A 20,311-nucleotide genomic window follows, 5' to 3' on the forward strand; every position below is an offset into this window, starting at 1 on the left:
GTGTGTGTATATATGTATGTAAGGGCTGCATGATGTGTATATTTATGCATACACATCTAAAAACCCCACTAGTACAATTTAGCAAGTAACACATTTCAAAAGCAGAGAGAGAAAAGAAAAACAGAAACACAATTGTGATTAATCATGCTCATTATCAGCTCAGGCTTATGACCTGTGTAAATTCTGGGGCATTTTTTTTGAAGTGTGTGTGTGGTGGTGGATGGGAGGAGGGGTGCATATGTGTGGAATGAGAGATGAAAAATACACTCGTTTCTCTACCAATAAAATGACCCCTTCCACCCCCTCAGTTTTCAACCTTCCCTCCAATAGTTAGGTAGATGTCTACAGCTGGCTAAAGCCTTATTATTTAGTTAACTCTAGGTGGTTTCCATTAGCCTTACAGTACATGCCACTGAGCAGACATACAGTAACTGAATTGTTTCAACTTATCCAAATAACATTGAAATAGACTTAATTGTTGAACTGCAGGAAAGACCATGTGTCTCCAGAGACTATTAGTGTCATTTAAAAGGCTAAATGTATCATAAAACCTGTCTTTAACAGAATAAAATTGTACAGACCAACACAATTTTAGCTAATGTTTTCCACATTTCTTGTAAAAAAAGTCGTTGGCTGTAAAGCAAAGTTCATAGCATTTCTAGAGTTATTTCAGTGCAGCACTTCCCAACAAGTTTGAACCTACTATCCTTTTTACTGCTAACAACTTACTTTGAGAGTGGTCACTCTGAAATCTACTGGATTTACTTACAGAACAGATTTCTATTTATTGTGAGTAAACAGAGGGTTTTATGCAGCAGAAGATTCAGAAAGGCTCTGAATTCAATAGATAAGCATTTTCCTCTTAGACTGCCTCAACATTTAAATCCAGCTTTAATTAAAGAAGAATATAGTAGTATTTGAGAGGAAAAGTAAAACTGAAGGAGTCCTTGTTGATACAGGCTGTCAGTGAGATTTCCTCAGCAATCAGCATTTCGATATTTTGTGATTCTTATTCTGGGATTTACCCTTCTGTTTTTAATTCCAATGTTACGTGTGTTCTTTTGTTGGCTACATTAAAAATTTTATTTAGATAAAGAAAATGATAAAGATAGCTGAAAACTCACAAAAGAAGAAAGTGGAAGGTGAGCATGGGGGAGGTAGAGTGAGAGGCCAAGGAAGAGCGAATGAAGAAGAAAGAAATGCTTTTATGCTATCAGAGAGACAAAGGGGTATTTCTTTGTTCCAAAGAAGTTCAAAATATGAAGGGGGAAAAAATCAAGAAGAAAGACAAATAGTGGATCAACCCTCAATAGAAAAAGCAAATCTTTCTATTTATCTGTCTCATCTTTTCACTGGAGTTTTATACCAACTAACAAGGAAGCTATTTCAAACAACTTCTGCTAACATTATTGTTATTTTGCAAGTTTAGTTGCTTTGTTATTTTACAAGTTTGTTGCTATGGAAATGAATGATGGAATCTACTCCTTCCATCACAATCACTTACTTTTGAATAAATCTTTTTAACCTGAAGAGATTTTTTTTTATTCCAGTTAGTCCTCTCCAAGCAAGGGGACAAAGCTATTGTCTCATTTTTTTTCTGGAAAATCTCAGAATCAGGATGTAATTACCCATGTAGGAACACTGGTGCCTTTCCTGAAAAAGTAAGAATTTCTTGCAACAGCAGTTACTGTCAAGCTTTTCCCATTAGAGCTATGTGTGAATGGAAACAACTGTAATTTCTTCATTGCTCACTATTAAAATGAACTTGAATCATGTAACTCTTTTGAAAAAGAGACATTATGATGACAAAAAATATTGGTTAAGTCTAGCCAGGGTTTGATTTATTTGGTTTTAGTCTTGCGATATGGAGAGGGTATGTGTTAATGAAGCAGTTCCCGGTTAGAGGGAAATTCATCCAGTAACAAGTCATTGTGCCACTAATTCTTTTTTCATCCCTATTTTGGGAATTTACGTAGTGTCTGGTCTCCTGGCTCTGACCCTCAAAGTGTCCCTGAATTCACCTGTAATGAAGGAAATCCCTGGATGGACAGACTTAGAGCATCTTTACCTTGAAATAAAAAGACTCTTACTATTACTCTCACTTTTCCCAGATTATTGATGGGATGCTATTGCACAGATCACCCTGCAGATGTTGTATTCATACACTGTGCAGTTAAAGCCAATGGAGAGATGTCCCCACACCTCTGATGCAGCAAAGGTAATAGAATGACATCACTAATCTGAAATTTTAAAGTAGGATAATTGCACTAGTATTGTGCTAGACACAAACTAACAGGTCAAATATGTGTCCATGCAGCATTTCTACTTCTGACCTGTAAACTCATTCAATCTCTGCTTTGTCAGTTTATCTTTCAGGCCTGAACGGAATAAATTTCATTGCAATTCATAAGACAGTTTTATGGTTTGGTATGACCAGAAGCAAGAAACAGAGAGTCCAAGTTACTGCCCTCTTTATGCATTCAGGTGACTCTGGGATATCCTTGCAATCCCACTGTGGCGTATTGGATGACAGAGTTTAAGTCACTGGCACCCTCTCCTTGATAGACCTGGTTTGGGAAGAAAGTATGAAAAGGTAGGGTGGGTCTGTGCCTTTCTTAAAAATTAACTGGTACTAGACTGAAGTTGCATTGATTTGTTTTCAACCCATTTAGGCTTTGAAAACACAGATTTCCAAAGCCTGAAATACCACTGTTTCTCAAGTTATGGCAGGATTACTGAGAAGATTCAAGTTATGTGGAACACTAAGGAATATGCTTTTTTTTCCCCTCTTTAATTTAACCTCTGTATTGAAGACTGCAAATCCTACAAGCATTGACTACAGCTATCCAAATCGTGAGAGAAATAAATGGATTCTCCCCATATTTTAGAGATCATTTGCACAAAAATTTCCAGTCTCGCATAAACAAAATCCTAGGCCTTTGTAAGCATGAAATTATTTTTCCTATCCAGATTCGAGTATTTTGATAAGGACTTCCCTGCTTCTTTCTTGCTCTGAAACATGAGGTAAAAAAATAAAATTACATAGATAACTTAATTTTTTTCCTGTCCCTTTTTACTGATAATAAGAGTAAATATTCTCATAGGAGTGGAAAGGTTAACAAAACTAATAAGCCCCCCCAACCTTTTAAAAAATGTATTTTAGGAATATGAGTTTTTTAAATGTGTATTGATTTTAAGGCAGTCACCTATGAAGCAGAGATGTGAATCTCTTGGAGGTCAATGGATACAGTCCTGATGTAGTGGGACATGGAAATATATTGAAATGATGACATAACAAATTACAAAATGCTGTTAATAAACACATCTTTTGAGTGTGCATATATAGGGGTCTTACTGAGTGTAGATAAGAGTCTGAATGCAATTAATTTCTACAAGTGAAGTAAAACTCTCAGAGGATATTACACATTATTTTTGTCATTTAGCAGCTGAAAAAGACATTTATACAATTTGCCTAAGCTCATGTGGGAAGGAATAGCAAAGCAAAGAATAGAAACCATCTACTTAGACTCTCATTCCCACATTCTTCATAGATGACCTGATTTAGGACTTTATTTTAGTACAGCCATGACAAATGTAACATGCAAAACTAATGAAATTTAAATTAAAAAAGAACTGACTTAAGTGTCCCCTGTCCTTTCATGCCTAAATGGAGTCTCATTCTAATATAAAGTGATAATTGTCCAGTGTTGGTCTTGCCACTTCATTCCTGGTAGGATTGAAAAGATGCAACTAAACCCACTAATTTCTGAATTTGGCAAAATTAGGGTGGACAAGGTACAGTTTTGACTGCAAGTAAGTAACTAAAAAGATGCTGTTGACAGATTGTAAAACCACCTTTCCACTATGCCCATTATGCAGTCTTCACTTGTGTGAGGGGTCCTATTTAACCTGATAAGACCATTCGGAATAAATCCCAAAGGGTGACAAGATCGGGTCCTACCAAGGTTAAATACTTTTGCATTCTTCACTGGGCATACAAATTCTATGAGAATTACTGCAAGAAAACCAAATAACGGATTTTTACATTTTCAGCACATGTCTTGAGCTGATTAGCACAGAATCTAATTTGCTCTAATCAGGCCAAGGTGGATAGAATGTGAAACAGATGACCTTACTGTTTAAGAACAGGTAATTCTGTTTATTTGTGGTGAATAATGACATTTTCCTACTGATGGGTATTCACCTTGTCCCTTAAATTGCATCAGGTCAGTGCTGAGAGTAACTGGTGCAGCAAGTTTGAATTCCCCTGTACTACATAATAGGTAACTTTTCTGTCACTGCCAATTTGAACTAGACCCACACAAGAAAAACAAAACTTAGGTTCCTGGTAAATATAACAATTTTTAATATACGCAGCTGGAGAGAAAATTTCCAGTGGTATAGCAGAAGGAAGTATGTATGAGTCTGTAAAAAAGCCCCAGAAAATTTCTGAAAGGGGAAAGCTTTTCCTTTCCCTATGCTTAGAATTATTAAAAGTATATGTCTAAGAAACACCATCTGTGAGTAAAGATGCTAGTTGAACTTAGTAGGATAAAAATCAAATCACTTCAAGATTGAAAATGTAAGTCTGAAAACAAATTATTAATAGCTGAGATCTGACTTGGACAAGGTCCACATCGGTAACATACTTTACTTCTGAAGTGACTTAAAACCAGCAAAAATAGGTAACTTCAGAATAAGGGTCATTAACTAAGGTAAAACTTGAGTCAAGCACTTGAAATTTGGCTATCTGAGAATACTGGCTAGTACTCAAAAACAGATTCCTGGCCCTCCTGTAATGGTCTACAAATATATAAAATAACTGCTCTCGAGTACTGAGAAAGAGTATCTCCTCTTTGCCCTTTCTCTTCTGAAGGCTGGAAGCCAAGCTGATGCAAATGTGATATTTTATTATCCCCCCCCGCACACACACACCCCCCTCCCCCATTGTACACCTTGAATGACCCCCAAGTCTTAACCTCTATCCCAGCACTTTTTTGGACGACTTCTGTCCATTCCCAGTCTGCTGGGCACTTTTGTTGTGGAGCAGGTAGGGATGATGGGATAATAGACGTCAAAGCCAGAATTAAAGAGGCAGCCCTGGTGAGATCTTCAAAGAAAGAAGACTACCCAACTAAAGGATAGACATGAATCTGCGATCATGTATGACTCAAGATTTTCTTCAGGGAAGAAAGTTGCATGTTTTACTTTAGCTTAAGCATATCTGAATGGTTGTAAGTGCAGGGAAGATGTTTACTTTCCCCCCAACATATATGCAAAAGGAAAAATGAAGCGCTTTTTCTCTTTTCAGAGAAACAGAGCAATGAATTCTTCTTATCAAAAACGATCTGCTTTTTTCAACTCAGGGGAAAAATGCCTCATTAGTTTTTTGTTAACAGGACTAACCACTTTCTGGTACTTGGGGTTTAGCATTGCTAGCTGGTGCCTGCCCTCCTCAGAGGGTTTTCAGTAATGTTTTCGCAAAAGTCTTTTCCCGAGACTGAGTTGCAATTAGCAAGGGCTTCAGTCAGTTCTGTGGAGACGTCACTCCACATAATGCTATGGGCTTCATGCTGCAACAGGAAGATGTCACTTCAGATAACATTGTGGGCTTGAAAAGACAATGCAGAGATGTCACTTTGTTATTATGAACTGCTGCAGGAGAATCTGTCCTTTTTGATGGAGCTAGCCCCATACTTTGCTAATACCCTCTTGATGTCCCTCTCAGTGGGCTTGACTTCACTGGAACAGGATGACAAGTTAAAGCATGTCCTTGAGAAGTCACGTTAACTAATGCAACAACGACCGTGACTACACAGTGTGTCTAGGCAGGGACAAAGTGTTTTTTCAATCACAGAAAAGCCTTACTCTAGTGAGAACTGACTCACAATCTGCAAAGTTGTTGCTGGACAAAACTTATCTCTGTCTACAATGACTGCAAGCCCATGGTCTTCATTGTGTCAGTTAATGTGACTTCTCAAGGTCATGTTCCACACTGCTGTAAATTTTGAAGGAAGATAAAGGGGCATCAGGAATTTATTTTCTTTCTAGATGCCCCTTTGGCTCAGTTAACCTTTAACAATGGTCTCTTCTTAAGTGGCTAAAACAATAAAGAACAATGCCGCAAAGCTAAGAGCATGAATCATAAGTTTCAGGCCAGCCTGAATGGTTGAGTCTGTTTTTCACTTCAATATTCTAAACAAAATAAACATCTGCTGATAAAAATGCCCATATAACTTGCCATATAAATTCTGATTTTCAGGTATTCCAGCATTTGCTATGGGTAGAGTAAGATTTCTAATGAAAAAAATTGCCCAACATGCTTTTCCCAGTTAAACACCATGTGTGATCCCACAAGTACAAATGACGTTTGGTAGTGCCCCCTTTTGTAATTGCTTTAAATTAAAAAGCAATTAGAAGCCCACTAATTTCTGACTAGACCCATTGGGTCAGGACTGAGATCACTGACAGAGCAGTCAGAAAGTATGCATTACACATCCCTCCTTCCACGAAGGCCAAGTTTATATTGGAGGTAGGTCAGTAATTCCTACCACTGTCAGTGGCAGCCTTTTAAGACAGCCCAAGGACATATGCGGTGTTCATTCATCCTTTGGCAGGTGCTGGTACTGGGGACAAATTTGCCTTCTGTCATTTAGCTGCTTGTGAGTAATAGGAATCTTGGACCTTCATGAGGTGGCGTGCACCGCAAGTCCCTGCAGCAGTGGGTTTTTGGGGAACAGAGGTCTCAGAGACTCACTGCTATGCATGAGGCAGATAGGAAAGCTACAGCTGCCCTGCTGTGCTTCTGCACATGCTTTCACCACCCCCCACCTGACATCCCCCTCACCCTACCTGGCTTTCTGCTACTGATACACGTCTTCTGTCTGTGTCGCTGATTACAGAGAGTTTATTTAACTGGAGAAGAGAGAAATGATAATGAGATTACTGAGAACTGCTGATTGCCTGCCCTAGCTGAAGGGCACTGTGGATGACCTGGCCCACTCTGTCCATGGGCTAGGGTAGCCCTGGCTCCCTGGCACAGCTCCTGCAAGGGTGTCCTCAGCAAGCACCATTGGTAACCCCAGAGGTGAACTTTATTCACAGAAAGGCTCTTCTGGGTGTTTTCCAGCATCCAATTTTTCTTGGCATGGCTTCCATTTTTTTCACAGAAGCTGTGAAAACTTTTCCTGAAACGATCCTCCTCTGCCTTCTGGCTGAAGAGTATGACTGATGTCTTTTCTTCCCCAGTGCAGTAGTACATCTGTGGAGTAGAGAGACTAGGTAACCAGCTGTCATGTCAGGTTTCCTAAACATACTTGCATGTCATTTCTCACTTGCTGGTCTGTATCAAAGCAAAGAGCCTCTGCTGCTGACTCCATTGCACATCAGGGCTAGGAAATAATTTCATTAAGGCTGAAAAAAGTGTTTTAGTTAAGTCAAAATCAGTCTATTCCTGCATCTGTTATTTCTGCTTCTCCCTTAGACAGGCTGATGATAACACTTATCCTTCTCTTCTCTCTTGCCTTCTTTTCTACATCAAAGTTACTAACTACTGTGTTCTTTAATTTAACAGCTTCTGCAGCACAAGGGAGAATAACTTCATTTTATGAATAGTGAATCCCTGTGTAATGTCATCTTCACAAAATCTCTATTTTTCAGCTCTGAAATAGATTTTATTTCAGGAACACTGCAGACCACCTCTACACTGACACTGTACCGACTAAAGAAAGTGGTGTTGCAGGTGTAATCATTTTGTTTTAAAACACACTACTGAGGTGTACTGATTATTCTGTTCTTCTAGCTGTCTAATGAACAGCTCTTTGGTTGCTTATTTCTGCCACAGAGAATGGTTTTACCTGAGATCACCACCACACCAACTGGCAACTGTAGGCATTGTAGCTAACCAGAGGCTGTGACACCCATAAATTATTGTGATAGTTAGGGTGAGGATACACATTATAGTACAATCATAGTTGGGACTGAATTAATATTTGCTTGCCTTGAACCCAACTAGAAGCATTCTAAAATAGCATAGCCAACAACATATATATATATATTTAACACGTCATGGCATGGCCAAACACAATGTGTAAGTAACTCACTTAAGTATGTGAACAATGTGTCCACCAAAAGGTAAACAAAACCTTGTGTAGTTACAAGTCAGAAGTGTGGGAAAACATATAAACAGCAACCCAAGTAACAGAATTTACAAGATAAAGAACAAAGAACAAGATAAGCACAAGGGATAGCAAATAGGCAGGATGTCCTACTGAATACACAAGCAAAGCTGAAAACAAGATAAGCAGCGTTGGGAGCAGATGGGACTCCTTTCTGGGAGAGGAGCAAGCTGCAGAAAGCATCAGACATCCAGAGAAACTTTGTCCATAAAAGGGCTCTCAAGCCCTATCACCTTGACTTCCTCAGCTTCAACCACTGAGTACTGCAGCCACTGGGGCATCACCTCCATGATATTGCATACTCACAGCTAATTCAGCATATAGTGGACTAAAAGTTTTGTGCATGCAAAGCTATGTGGTGATAATATGTAAGGCTAACCATTGGCACAAACTGTCATTAATGAATGTTAGTCTACTAAAATGTTATTTTAAAGTTGGTTTGTCAGTCTTCTAAATACTCCCATCACAGCAATTTCGAATTCCCTGACTGATACTGATAGGCATGGATATATGTATACGCACACGCACACACATGCTCAGTTGCAGTAATTTAAAAAAAAAACAAACTAAAAATCATGTTTATCACATTGAACAGTGTGGGCAATTTGTACTTCACATCAGAAGGGGGCAGAAATTGAGAATCCTTCTCCTTGCTTGTGACAGAGCTAGGGGCTGGTCACTGCCAGCATCTCTAACTGTGTCTGAGACAGGATGTTTAGATATACACTCTACATTGCTGACCAATAAAATACACTGTGTCATGGAGTTACCAAGGGATACTCCCTTGCTCCTATGGCTTTGAAACACTAAAGGGAAATATGCCACTGGTGCAGAGATGAGTGATGAGTTGGGTTCTGTTTATGTGAAGTTTTGTGTTTTTTAAATACTATTTTATACTCTTTGAGAGCATGTAGAAATGTCTGCAAAATAACGTAACATATCTAGAAATCTCTGAAGTATTTGTTTAAATTTTAAATGCTGCATCTGCATCTGTACTGCAATTTCAGATATATATTTAATCCCTACAAATTATGCAACTTCTTTCCTTTCCCGCTGCTTCTCCTTTCATACTACTACTATCAGCAAGTTTCTTTATTGCATGCCAGAAGTGATACTGATTTCATCTGCAAAATTCAGGCCAGTCACAAGTTATGTCATCATTAAGAAAAGCATTCTCCGCTATTCATTAACAGAAGAATAGTAGCATGAGTTCATGTAACCTTGACTATCATTTTGCTTTCTTCTCTTTCTTATTTTGTGCCATCCTTTTAAACTGTTAGTCAAGATCCTCACCCAATATAAAGTGATGTCACCCCATTGAAAACTTGGCTAACACCAGGCTCAGAAAACATTTCCATGGCCAAGTCTAGACTTGTAGCTTAAATGATTGTCAGTGCTTAACATGAAAATGTATAAGATCCAAATGAAAATATTAAAATCCTCAGATAACATGAGTTTGTCCTGCATCCCTCATCTGAAGTGTTGGTATATATGTCAAAGTTTTAGTCACGCTGTACTAGCTCCAGCCCTATTGTGTGAAGTGACATGAAGTACAATTTTCATGTCAATCATTTTTTAAATTATTGTTATTACTTCTTTTTTTTATTTTGATAGATCACCTTGATGCTGAATCCACGGCTTTTAAACTGCAAGACTCTGTGGGATTGGAATGGATATATAGGAACTACAGTAACTCTGCAAACAGGTACAAAACATGTTCAATTCTGCAAACTGTTTCAATCTTTGAGCTGCTTTGGTCCTGCTGTGTAATTGAACCTTTGGGCTGTCCTGAATGTTTGCGAAGGCCAGAAATAACAGGAGCAAAGAAGTGTGAAAGAGAGACAATTGTCATGGTACTTTTTCTTTCAAGTCTCTGCAAAAAGGCTACGATACCTTCCTCATGGGCATGATTTGCCCATGGCTGTATGCACAAGTTATGAGGAGCTGGGCTTTTGTCCATAACATCCAAGGCTTCTATGGTTCAGGACATTGGAAATATTTCTGAAACAAAATTACTTTCTTATCTAGAGAGAATCAATTACATCTAGTCTGGTAAATTGGACATGTTTAAGAATATTCCTTGGCATGGAGGCTGGCTCTCATGGCCTCAGTGACTGTTAATGAACTGTCTACTAGTAAGCCTCCAAAACTGGGTTCCTGCATGTGAACTATGGCACAAGTTCCTTGGAGAGCAAACCATGCCTGGAAAAGGCTGAGAGATTCTGGCTACTTGGGATAGACCACACTGATATCAAGCAATGTTGTAACAGTTCACCAGTGTAGACATATGAACCCTTTACTACCTGAGAACATCATCAACCGTGCTTGAATAGGCAGCTACTGACCCAGCCTTAATGACATGGTTTCTGCAGGGGGCAGAAATTTTAAATTATTTTGATGTTGTATCTGTCTGTGACTTTAAAACTAGTGATGCTGCTATATGCACTGACAGTTTCCAAGTTCTTGAAACAAACATTTCCCGATGACTCAGTAATATTACCTGGCTATGGTATGTTCTGCTGTGTATAGGTTTTCACATTTCCTACTTGCTATAGTTTCTGTGTGTGTTATAATTGTTTCATCAAGTAATATCATGGACACTGTAGATTCTTTCTACCCTCTTGGTCTCGAGAGTGGAAGACAGATTATGAGATGGATGCTATTTTTTGAAAGGACTTTTAAAATGTTTTATTTTTATGAATGGTGCTGTATACTTATGCTGAAGAAAGTGAAAGAAGGTACACAAACTTTATGAAACGGAAATAGTAAAGTTTATGATTAAGCTTTAAATCCATTACAAAAAAACATACCACAGTTTTGACTTGGCCAGAAAGGCAGGTCCTTATGCATACAAAATAATTTCAGAACATTGATACTGCAAGGGATTTTATACTTTATGCTTGATTTATACGGTCACGAAATAACTGAGATTAAGCAGAGACTGTGCTTGGCCAAAGCATATCTCCAAATATTTTCCCCACCTCTAGATTGCAGTTCAAATATTAAGATGATCAATTATTTGTGTTTATTTTCTTCCTAGCAATATTGGCTCCCAAGTAAAGAAGTAGAATTTTAGGGAAAAAAAATATCTCAGATATGTTTTACAGATTATCCCTTACCTTTTTGATTTGTGTGTTTCCTTTATGCACAATATAAAATTGATTAGTGATGGGCTAAATGGAATGAAGAATCCACTTTGAATTCAAACGAATATGAATTTGGTATACATTTTAATGTATTTTTTGCTCTTCCCAAGATTGGAAGAGAAATATACATATATTAAAAAAATGCCTTAACTATTGCAGTAGCATCTTGAGGCCTGAATTATATTAAAGGAGGTAGTTTATAAACGTGTAACAGAGTGACAGTCTTTCTCCTTAAGGGTTACAATCTAAGTATTAGACAAAATGCAACTGTTTGCTACAAGAAATACACAGGGCAAGTGTTTCATATCTATTGGTTTGATGTTGTAATTCTTATTCAGGAAAACTTCCACCGAAATTAAAAATTTAGAGGAAGAGTTGTTGATGAATGTATGTAAGATCAGGTGACTTTTTATTTTAATATCACTAGGAAGCAAAGGCAACTGGATTTATCTTGCTAGGAAGTAAGATTCTGTTATCAGAAAATGTCTAGTTTTGACTCCTGACCAGCAGTATTTAGATGTCTTTTGATATGATGTGTTAAGTGCACCTAGAATTCTTGGCTTAATCTCCAAATAATTAGGATTTTTCCTAGTATTGTCACTGCTCCCCTTCCAGCAAAAACGAATTTAACTTAATTTTTTACTTAGTTTATCAAGTAAACATGTTTGGGATAGAATTTCCTTTACACTCAATGAAGCATGAGCTTTTTCCTTCTAAGCTCTCCAAAGGTAAACTTTTTACCACATATCTTTAGCCTTTCTCAGAAAGGGGCAATTTTGATTCCCTGTAAACAAAGTCACCGTCATATTCCACACTGCAATAAACCTGACTCTCCTACAAAATTTGAAATTATTTTGCAAATTAGTAATTTTCAGCTCCTTGGTTAGTATGACTTCATTTTGTGTACAAGGAGGTTGTATTGTGTTTGCAGAGAATTCTGGGATCCTTGCAATTCTTTCTGGTAGAAGTCCTGTGATCTTAAACAGAATTCAAAATTCACTCCTCACGTGCAGCTTCTCGCTTTACTGATCTTTGTTTTTAATATATAGAAAAAAAGTTAGAAAAAGATGCAAACTTTTGTGAGTCATGATCTGCTGTAGACAGTAATAAACTATTGTATATTTTTTGATTATGTTTTATTGCCCTGACCAAAGAGACTTTTAAATTGTAGGAATTATGTTTGTCAATACTAGATCCTCAATCTGTCCTGGAGGAGCTCTGCTAGCGTTTAGTTTTTAAAATCAGGTTTTCCAATTTTACAAACATTTTCTTTCCATTCTGCTATGTGAAAGACCCACACTGACAAAAGAATTTAAGTACATGGGCAAAACAGTGAAGCCAAATGCTATACTGTCAAAAATTGTGCAACACGTTTTATAAAAAAATATTTTTCTTTAATTTTTTAATTTTAGCATATATAAACGTGGTTTTTTTTTTTAAATAACAATAATAGGCAAACAAGCTGGACATGGATGTATCATTCTCTTTTGCTTCAGTTGCCTGTGCCCACAAAAGATCTGTACATGAACATAGAAGATTTTATATAATTGTCAAGAAAGCAACTCTAGGCACTGGAGATGGAAGAATCCATGGTGTCCTTGAGGGCCAGCCCCGGTAATGCAGAATACTGCAGGGAATATTACTTGCAAGGACTATTGCAGGGAATGTTACCGGGAAAGCTTGCATTTGCTGGGTTGGAGTTGAGAAACTCTATTACACTTGCAAAAACATAGCTTTTGACATTAAAATGAGCACTTGTGCTTTAATGGCACAGAGGCCTATTCATTGAATAGAACTTGAATTTTTGCATAATCCATTTTGAAGGATCAAAACCTACCCGTTGCATTCAGTAAAAGTTCATTTTTTTTCCTGTGCCATTTTAACCCACAAATGGATGATGAGATTTAAGCCTGTTGGATTTACCTGCTGACTTCATAGATTAGCTGCTAGATGACTGTCGTCTTGCCTTGCAAAGCTGTTGTGTGTCTGTTTTGGTTCTGAGTTTTGTCAATACTGACAGTACTTCCATGACAATAAGCCTTGATCAGCAATTTTCATGTTCAATTTTTGTCCTAACAGATGTAGCTTTGGAGTAATTATTTGAAATCCAATGGGCTGGCTGCTGCCAGAAAATGCCTTTCTGCTTACCTGGTGGATTTAATAAATTTTTCAAGACTTTAAACTTTCTTCATTAAAGGGAAACCATCACCCTGCCATATGAAAACTTTGCCTCTATATAACTCCTACATTAGTAAAGGCTGAGTTGAAAAATTAAACAACTTTGTGTTTTAGGGAATGTGGGTCTTCTGCAGCTCCCTGGGCAAGAGGGTAGGCAGTGGTAATAGCAGTAAGTTCCAGGTGGTCATAGGAGCAAGAAAAGTGACAATGCAGCAATCTGTGTCTGCACAGGGAGAAAAGACTTTAAGACAGATAAAGGTCCTGGATGTAGTGTGATCCAGAAAATGCCTTAAGCTGACTCATAACTCTTCTGTCTTTTGTAGTCCTATTTTAATATGTCTTCTGTTGATACTCTTGGAAGAACCTACTCTGGCACCTTGCGTAAGGGTAAGTCATCTTTTTTTTGAAATAAATATTGAAATCTTGCTGTTTTGAAGATAATAAAAAATATATTAATATTGGATCTGAAAAGTTGCTAGCTCTCAGCTTAGTTAGAAAGATTTTGTTAGGTTTTCTTACTGCTCTCACATTTTCTTTCCTTTGACTAGTGTTAAAATTCCCTTCATAATGAACTTCTTTCAAGACCTTCATTCTTGTCTCTTTGACTTTGTGAGTGTATTCCCCGCAAATTTATTGATTATCGGAATTGGAGGGAAGGAGGGTGTTTAATTGTGTAATTTTGAGAGGACTTGGTGGGTAATAAGACTCAGACCCTGGCAGGAGGAGTGACGAGAAGGAGAAGGGGAAGGGAGGTGGTGAGACAAGCACACATGTCTGCCTTTGCAGTGGATCCCTGTTTTTCTTTCTCTCACCAGGGCAATGCCACCCCCACTGTACCACTGATCCAGCTCTCAGAAAGTTTGATTTTCTGCTGAATAAGATCCAGACACTTTGGACTGTATTGGTTAGATTTTTCATTTCTTTAGTTGGACAAAGATATACAATGTTTAGGGATTATGTTTTTCCTTTTTCAATTGCAACCTATATACTTCATTGCCTAAGTGCTACTTTAGCATCAATTGCAAGAATATAAATAAAAACCACACTCTGTATTTGTTCATCTAAGACCTTGAAAAGCAGTAAATCAAAATCCTTCCTTGGTCTACCTTCAGTTCTCATGACAGGACCAATACATTTGGACTGCTGCAACTTATTTAGATGATGTTTGTCAAGATGGTGGATTTAAACCACATAGCAGCTTTTTTTTACAGCAAAGCTGATTACTATTTTATGTGCCTAGCCCCATGGCAAAGTGGACCTTAAACATTTCCCCTTTCCAAACAAGTTTACTCCACAGCTCGTGACAGGGACAGTCTCTGCGTTCCTGGGAACAGCTCGGGTGTGCTTGCTTTTATTGCCCTATAGAAGTGAAAACTTGTCTCCGCTAAACTTTCCCCAACACAGTGAACTCCAGTTTCTACCTGGTCTTGAGAGGCCAGTGAGGAAGAGAGACCAGGGCATGGGAAAGAGCAGTATTTCCCATCCTAGGAAATTAATCATCACAAACTTTTTCCTCACAGAGGAAAATAATTTAATCAGCGCTGTGGATTGACAGCTGCAATTGAGACTCCTTGCCCAAAAGATTCTGGCTCTCTGTATAGACTGAATAGCTAGCATAAGACTGCTGCTGTCCCAGGTAAGGACCCCAAGGAGTTTAGGAAATCAGGCTTTTTGTATGCACACATCTTTTTGGGGGGAAGCCAAGGTGAAAAAAATAGAATTTGGATTTTGTCAAAAGAGATCAAATGCAAAGCACAGAGCTTCCTTAATGCACCAGGGAGAAAGCTCGGGCTACATTCCTGCATCTGAGAGTTAAATGGTGATTACTCTTTGATCCCTGAAAGTATTTTATTCCCGCTCTGACTTTTCCATCTAGTGCCCCTTTTTTTAGGGCATGACTTTGAATGCAAGTTAAATCTTTGAAAATATGTCAATGAATTTCAGCACTCAGACATGTAATTAATCTTCATATATCACTGGTAGTAATGCAAACACACCTGTAGGATGTTTTCCATTGAAAACACAAGGAAAGAACCTGTAATAAATCTCAGAGTGATAGCTTTATTGTGACTGACAGAGCTGCTGGAGGCCTCTTCTTTATGAGTATAATTTGGGAGTATATAAAGGAGAGATTGATTTCCACAGACCACTCTCTTTTCCTTAGTATTTATTCCTAGCCTGTACAACTCGCCTTAGTTTTTATTTCACAAAGAGACCTAACATGTGTGACTTGATTAAAACAATGATTCCCATATTGCATTTCTATGAGTCGGCACGGGCCAATGTGAAGACAGTTTAATTTTGTACTTCACAAGTCCCATGACCAAGTGGTGTGCATGATTTATCAGGGAGTTGTAGCTTTCTTCCTTGTCAAGACATGTACTTCTGGATCCTTTGGAAACAACAGTTTAACCTTTTGAACTGAGCCAGTACCTACTAGCTGGAGAGGATGAAGTGCTTTGAGAAAGAGGCTATGGGAGTAATGAGATGTGACTGTGAGATGAGCCTTGCTTGACAACGTACAACAAACCTCACATCTCATGCTAAGAAGTGACTGTCATTTTGATCTGCATGAAGTGTAGTGCTCTGTGGATTTGAGCCACTCTGTGTGTGTGTTCACCCAAATCATTATTTTAAAGGGAAAAACTTCTGCTGATGTCCACAGGGCCACGCAGCAAGTGCAAAAGCAAGAAACTGGCTCCTTGACTAACCCTCACAGCACCCATTTGGCACATATCATTAACACATTTTACTGATAGGGAAATTGAAAGCTAACATTTTAAATAACTCACTTAAGGTGTCCTTATGCCTTATGCTCTAAGGCGAATCCCTTGCACCATGCTGCCCCTAGATGCTCTTCCTTTTTTACAAATCAAATGTCCTTGAAAATTAACAATTACCTGTTTGCTTAAACACCCTTTCATTATGAACCGTGATGTTTCTTTCCTATTTATTCATTCTGTGGGATGACTAGGCGGTTATTCTGCATGGGAGTTTACCAAATATACCAAATGAAAAATTTATGGAAATGAGGGGCCCTATAGAACAAAGAACATCTTTCTACTTGCTTGTGCTGCTTCATTCCTGCCTTAATCCACAATAGGACCTTTTCTCCGCTGTGTTTTTTATTTGGAAGCAAAACAAAGTGAGGAGAACACAGCTTGACCACAACAGAGATACATGTCTTCATTTCAGTTCATCATATTTCAGTGGTGTGTCAAAAAATGTGTTAGAGACAGAAAGAGATTCAGTTTAGCTGAAGTAAAGATACTGCACTGCCAATAATTGTTTTCTGTAATAGTTAGCTCCATTGAAAGTATTAATGAAATAAGGAGGATTTTTTTTCTTAAAGTGTGATGTAATTTAGTGCCAGCTGGCTGACCAAGAGCCTGGGCAAGGCTATATCTGTCACTCTTTGAATAAGAACAGATCTTTTATTTTTCTTTGTTAAAACCTTGTATGCTTGGCTGTACCAGACCAGGCAGATTGCTTGAAGTGACTGGCTGCCAATGTAATTTGTGTTGGTAAATAAATATAAAATGTTGGGATCTTTCAGAGATGGGATCAGGAGGCAATGACTGATGCCAAGCAGAGTGCAGTCATTTCCTGAGCACAAAACCTGCTCTATCAGCTCACCTTAAGCTTAATTTACACAAACTCCACTAGTTGTGTCATTTCATAAGCAAAGCTGTTAAACTGAAAAATCTCCTGTGGCTACTGTGTAACGCCAGGCTCACTTGGCTCCTTCTCACCCAGCCTAAAAGAAGGGCTATCCTTAGCCCTGTCCCATAAGGCTTGCTTATTTTCTTCCTGTCAACCATCTTACTGATGCTGGTTAGTATAGCGGAAGGAAGTGAAGCAAGGACATAGGTCATGTACGCATGCTGATGTAAAATAGTCAGACACAGATAACAGATCTAGGCTTGAGAAGAAACCAACTGAGACCCTAGTGCAATGTTTTCAGGTTTGTACAACTCTTCCAGAGGAGGGACGGTTATAGCACAACATGAGGCAGCATCTTCTGGGCCTGAGGAGGACAACTCTACTTCAGAGGTGGGTATCACCTGATGAAGAGGTATAAATAAACCTGCTGCAGCCTCAGTGCTGGCAAAAGTCTAGGAAAGAATGTAATAGAGTCCTGCCTGTGGTTGGTAGGAAGAAATCAGTCCCCTACTGCATTGACATAGGAAACTCAAATTGGCTTTTCCTACATCATGGGGATGATTGAAGGTAAATTGAGAGCCATTATTAAGATAGGCATGTACTAAATGTGGTCAGGAGAGAGAGAAAAAACACTTCTTTTTCAGAACAATTCAGAAAGGGGAAAAACCTTTGTAGAAAGGAATAAACTCAACTAAAAGCAAACCGCTATGCAGTTCAATAAAAGGTTGCCCTCTCCAGTCAAAGGGATACAATTTGCCACAGTGTGTATAAAGAGGATCTTTTTCAATTTAGCTATTTCCATTAATGTATGAACCACTGATCAATATTAGACATCGCTTAGCTTCTCAGGTCATGAGAAACAACTCATTGCCAAGCATTGTATTTCTAGGAGACAAAGTCTTGGTATGGTAAATATATGACCATGCAAACAAATTGAATACTTTCTATGGAAGCTGAGAGCCAAAATAATAATTATCCCTCATTGTGTCGAAGGTATAAAGTATCAGGAGCATTACAAAAACTATGAATTCGTGGAAGGTCATATCAGCATGGTTCTCAAATATATCCAGAGACCTTTGGAGAGGGAAACAGACCTTTGGTCAAGTCTTACCTGCCCTCACAGTCTTGTGGGGTCTAGCAGACTTCACATGTAAGAAGACTACAGAAACACAGTCAGAAAGCTACGTGCCAAAACTACCATTTGTAATTTCTGATTGCTTTTTGTTAGAGCAGCTTTCTGAGGCCTCAACTATCAACACATCTCCATCATACCCAGCACTGAACATATTTGTAATTGGACACTGTTCTTGTTCTGTAGTCTATAGCAATAAAGGCAACTAATATATTAGCTGTTATACAGATGGAGGACTGGGAGATTACATATCTTGTCCAGGGTCACAAAGGAAATGTGTGACAGGTCTGGGACTTGTGAACCTGGAAATGTCGAGTTGAAGGCCTCAGCTGTGGCTGTATATTTACTCTTGAGTGTTAGCTGACTGCACATTTAACAAACCACTCCAAAAGACACCAATATGTCACTGTTCTTATTGGAAAATGACTGGAGAACCATGCTTCTTTTGATAAGTAGCCAAATCTCGCCTGGGCAAATAATTCAGTTTTGATAAATTGTGCAAAGTAATTTGAAGAATAAATTGTTTTTTCTTCAGAGTATGCTTATATAGATTCTTTGGAGAAGAAACAGTGTTGTCTTCTTGTAAATATTAATAAATAATGTTTTTTACATTTCACTTAGGAGCAATCAAACAGGCAGGAAATAACCCCTATTGTAAAAGCTGAGCTACTAACTCAGTTCAATGCCCTCAGAAGAGCTTTAGTCAACAGTAAGTTCAGGCAGTTAAAAAAGATGGACTAAGTATAGCAGGGGTTTTGCCTCGCTTGAACTACAGAGCTTCTCCTTTAGCTTAGTAAAAGAACAAAGTCTTGGGGAATCAATGACCCAGGTTATGGCTCCATTAGTAGTTTGGCCCATTTTAATTAGCTGATGATGTGTGCACTATCGTTTGCTAATAAGGGGTGTAATGACTTTAGATGCATGTTGTTATAAAGCCCCCAAATTTTACGCATGCACTGTCCAACGGTAAGCCTTCTGGGCTCTTCTGGGTCATCTCCACTTCGAGTGCAAATCCTGCAAGGGTGTCCAGGTTTGAACAGAGATACTGAGCGAGGAGCCTTTCTGACTGGTGCTGTGCCACAGTGGCTTTTGACAGCTGGATACCCAAATTTTCTCTGTAATTAACTGTGTACTGAGGGTCCATTAGAAATGCATGTGATGGCCCTAGGCCACAGATTTCTGGCTTCACCATGGCCCTGGAAATATCAGGTTAGCCATGAAATAATTTCAGTTTACACTGTGTGACTAAAATTGAGGCAAGCCTTTTAGTACTATGAGTAGCAGGGTAGGAGGTCACAGAAGATAGCATAGGTGATGCTTTTTCAGCGAGCGATTTATTCTTTTTCATGTAGCAAAAAGGAATAAATATTAATCAGTACCTCTAAATGACTAACTTCTTGTCCTCTTTTTCATAGGTACTGTTTCTTCAGTAGTGTGTTCGTCTGTTCTTTTGAACAACAAATGAAGGTGTTTATAATTTGATAACAAGGAGGATTCATAACATCTAATCCAGGTTATTTTGCTGTTTAACAGGGGTACAATACAGAGCTCCCTATAGAAAAAGAGGAGACACAAACCCCTCCGGAAAGGCAAATTGAGGCACATCATAGATGCATAAGTTAAAAATATGGGAACTCCTCTGTTTTGGAAATAGAGAGAGTGCATATGTGTGTGTGTTTGTGAAATAAGAAGGTGCTATTTCTTAGCTTAGTAAAATCACAGAATCATAGAACAGCTTAAGTTGGAAGGGACCTCAAAAGATCATCTGGTCCTGGGAATGGGACCCTAGAGGAGATCATGTAACACCCTGTCCAATTGCACCTTAGAAACCTCCAGTCATAGGAACTCGACCATGTCCCTGGGTAAAAATGCTTCATCAAGAATGCAATCAAATGCATTTAAAAATCCCTGTTTACTAATAATACATCTGAACAAAAGGGGAAGAAAAGTGAAATGCCTAGTGAGGTGTTCTGGGTCCGATTAAGTATAATGATTCCGACACTAAGGAACAGAGG

General features: G+C 38.4%; 1 long non-coding RNA gene across 2 annotated transcripts in view; it reads left to right on the plus strand.

Annotated features, from left to right (window-relative positions):
* The window catches only part of LOC142053929 (uncharacterized), a 99,249-nt gene extending 84,548 nt beyond the window's left edge, over positions 1 to 14,701 (plus strand). Inside the window, exons 1-3 of one of the 2 annotated variants that reach the window (XR_012659375.1) lie at positions 2,117 to 2,218; positions 9,792 to 9,882; positions 14,317 to 14,701. This is a non-coding gene — a long non-coding RNA (uncharacterized LOC142053929). Of the gene's footprint in view, positions 1 to 2,116; positions 2,219 to 9,791; positions 9,883 to 14,316 lie in introns of those variants that run through there. The other variant, XR_012659374.1, reaches the window with a different exon arrangement.
* The last annotated feature ends 5,610 nt before the right edge of the window (positions 14,702 to 20,311 follow it).

Source organism: Phalacrocorax aristotelis, chromosome 2 (assembly GCF_949628215.1).
Source record: "Phalacrocorax aristotelis chromosome 2, bGulAri2.1, whole genome shotgun sequence".
Lineage (NCBI taxonomy): Eukaryota > Metazoa > Chordata > Aves > Suliformes > Phalacrocoracidae > Phalacrocorax > Phalacrocorax aristotelis.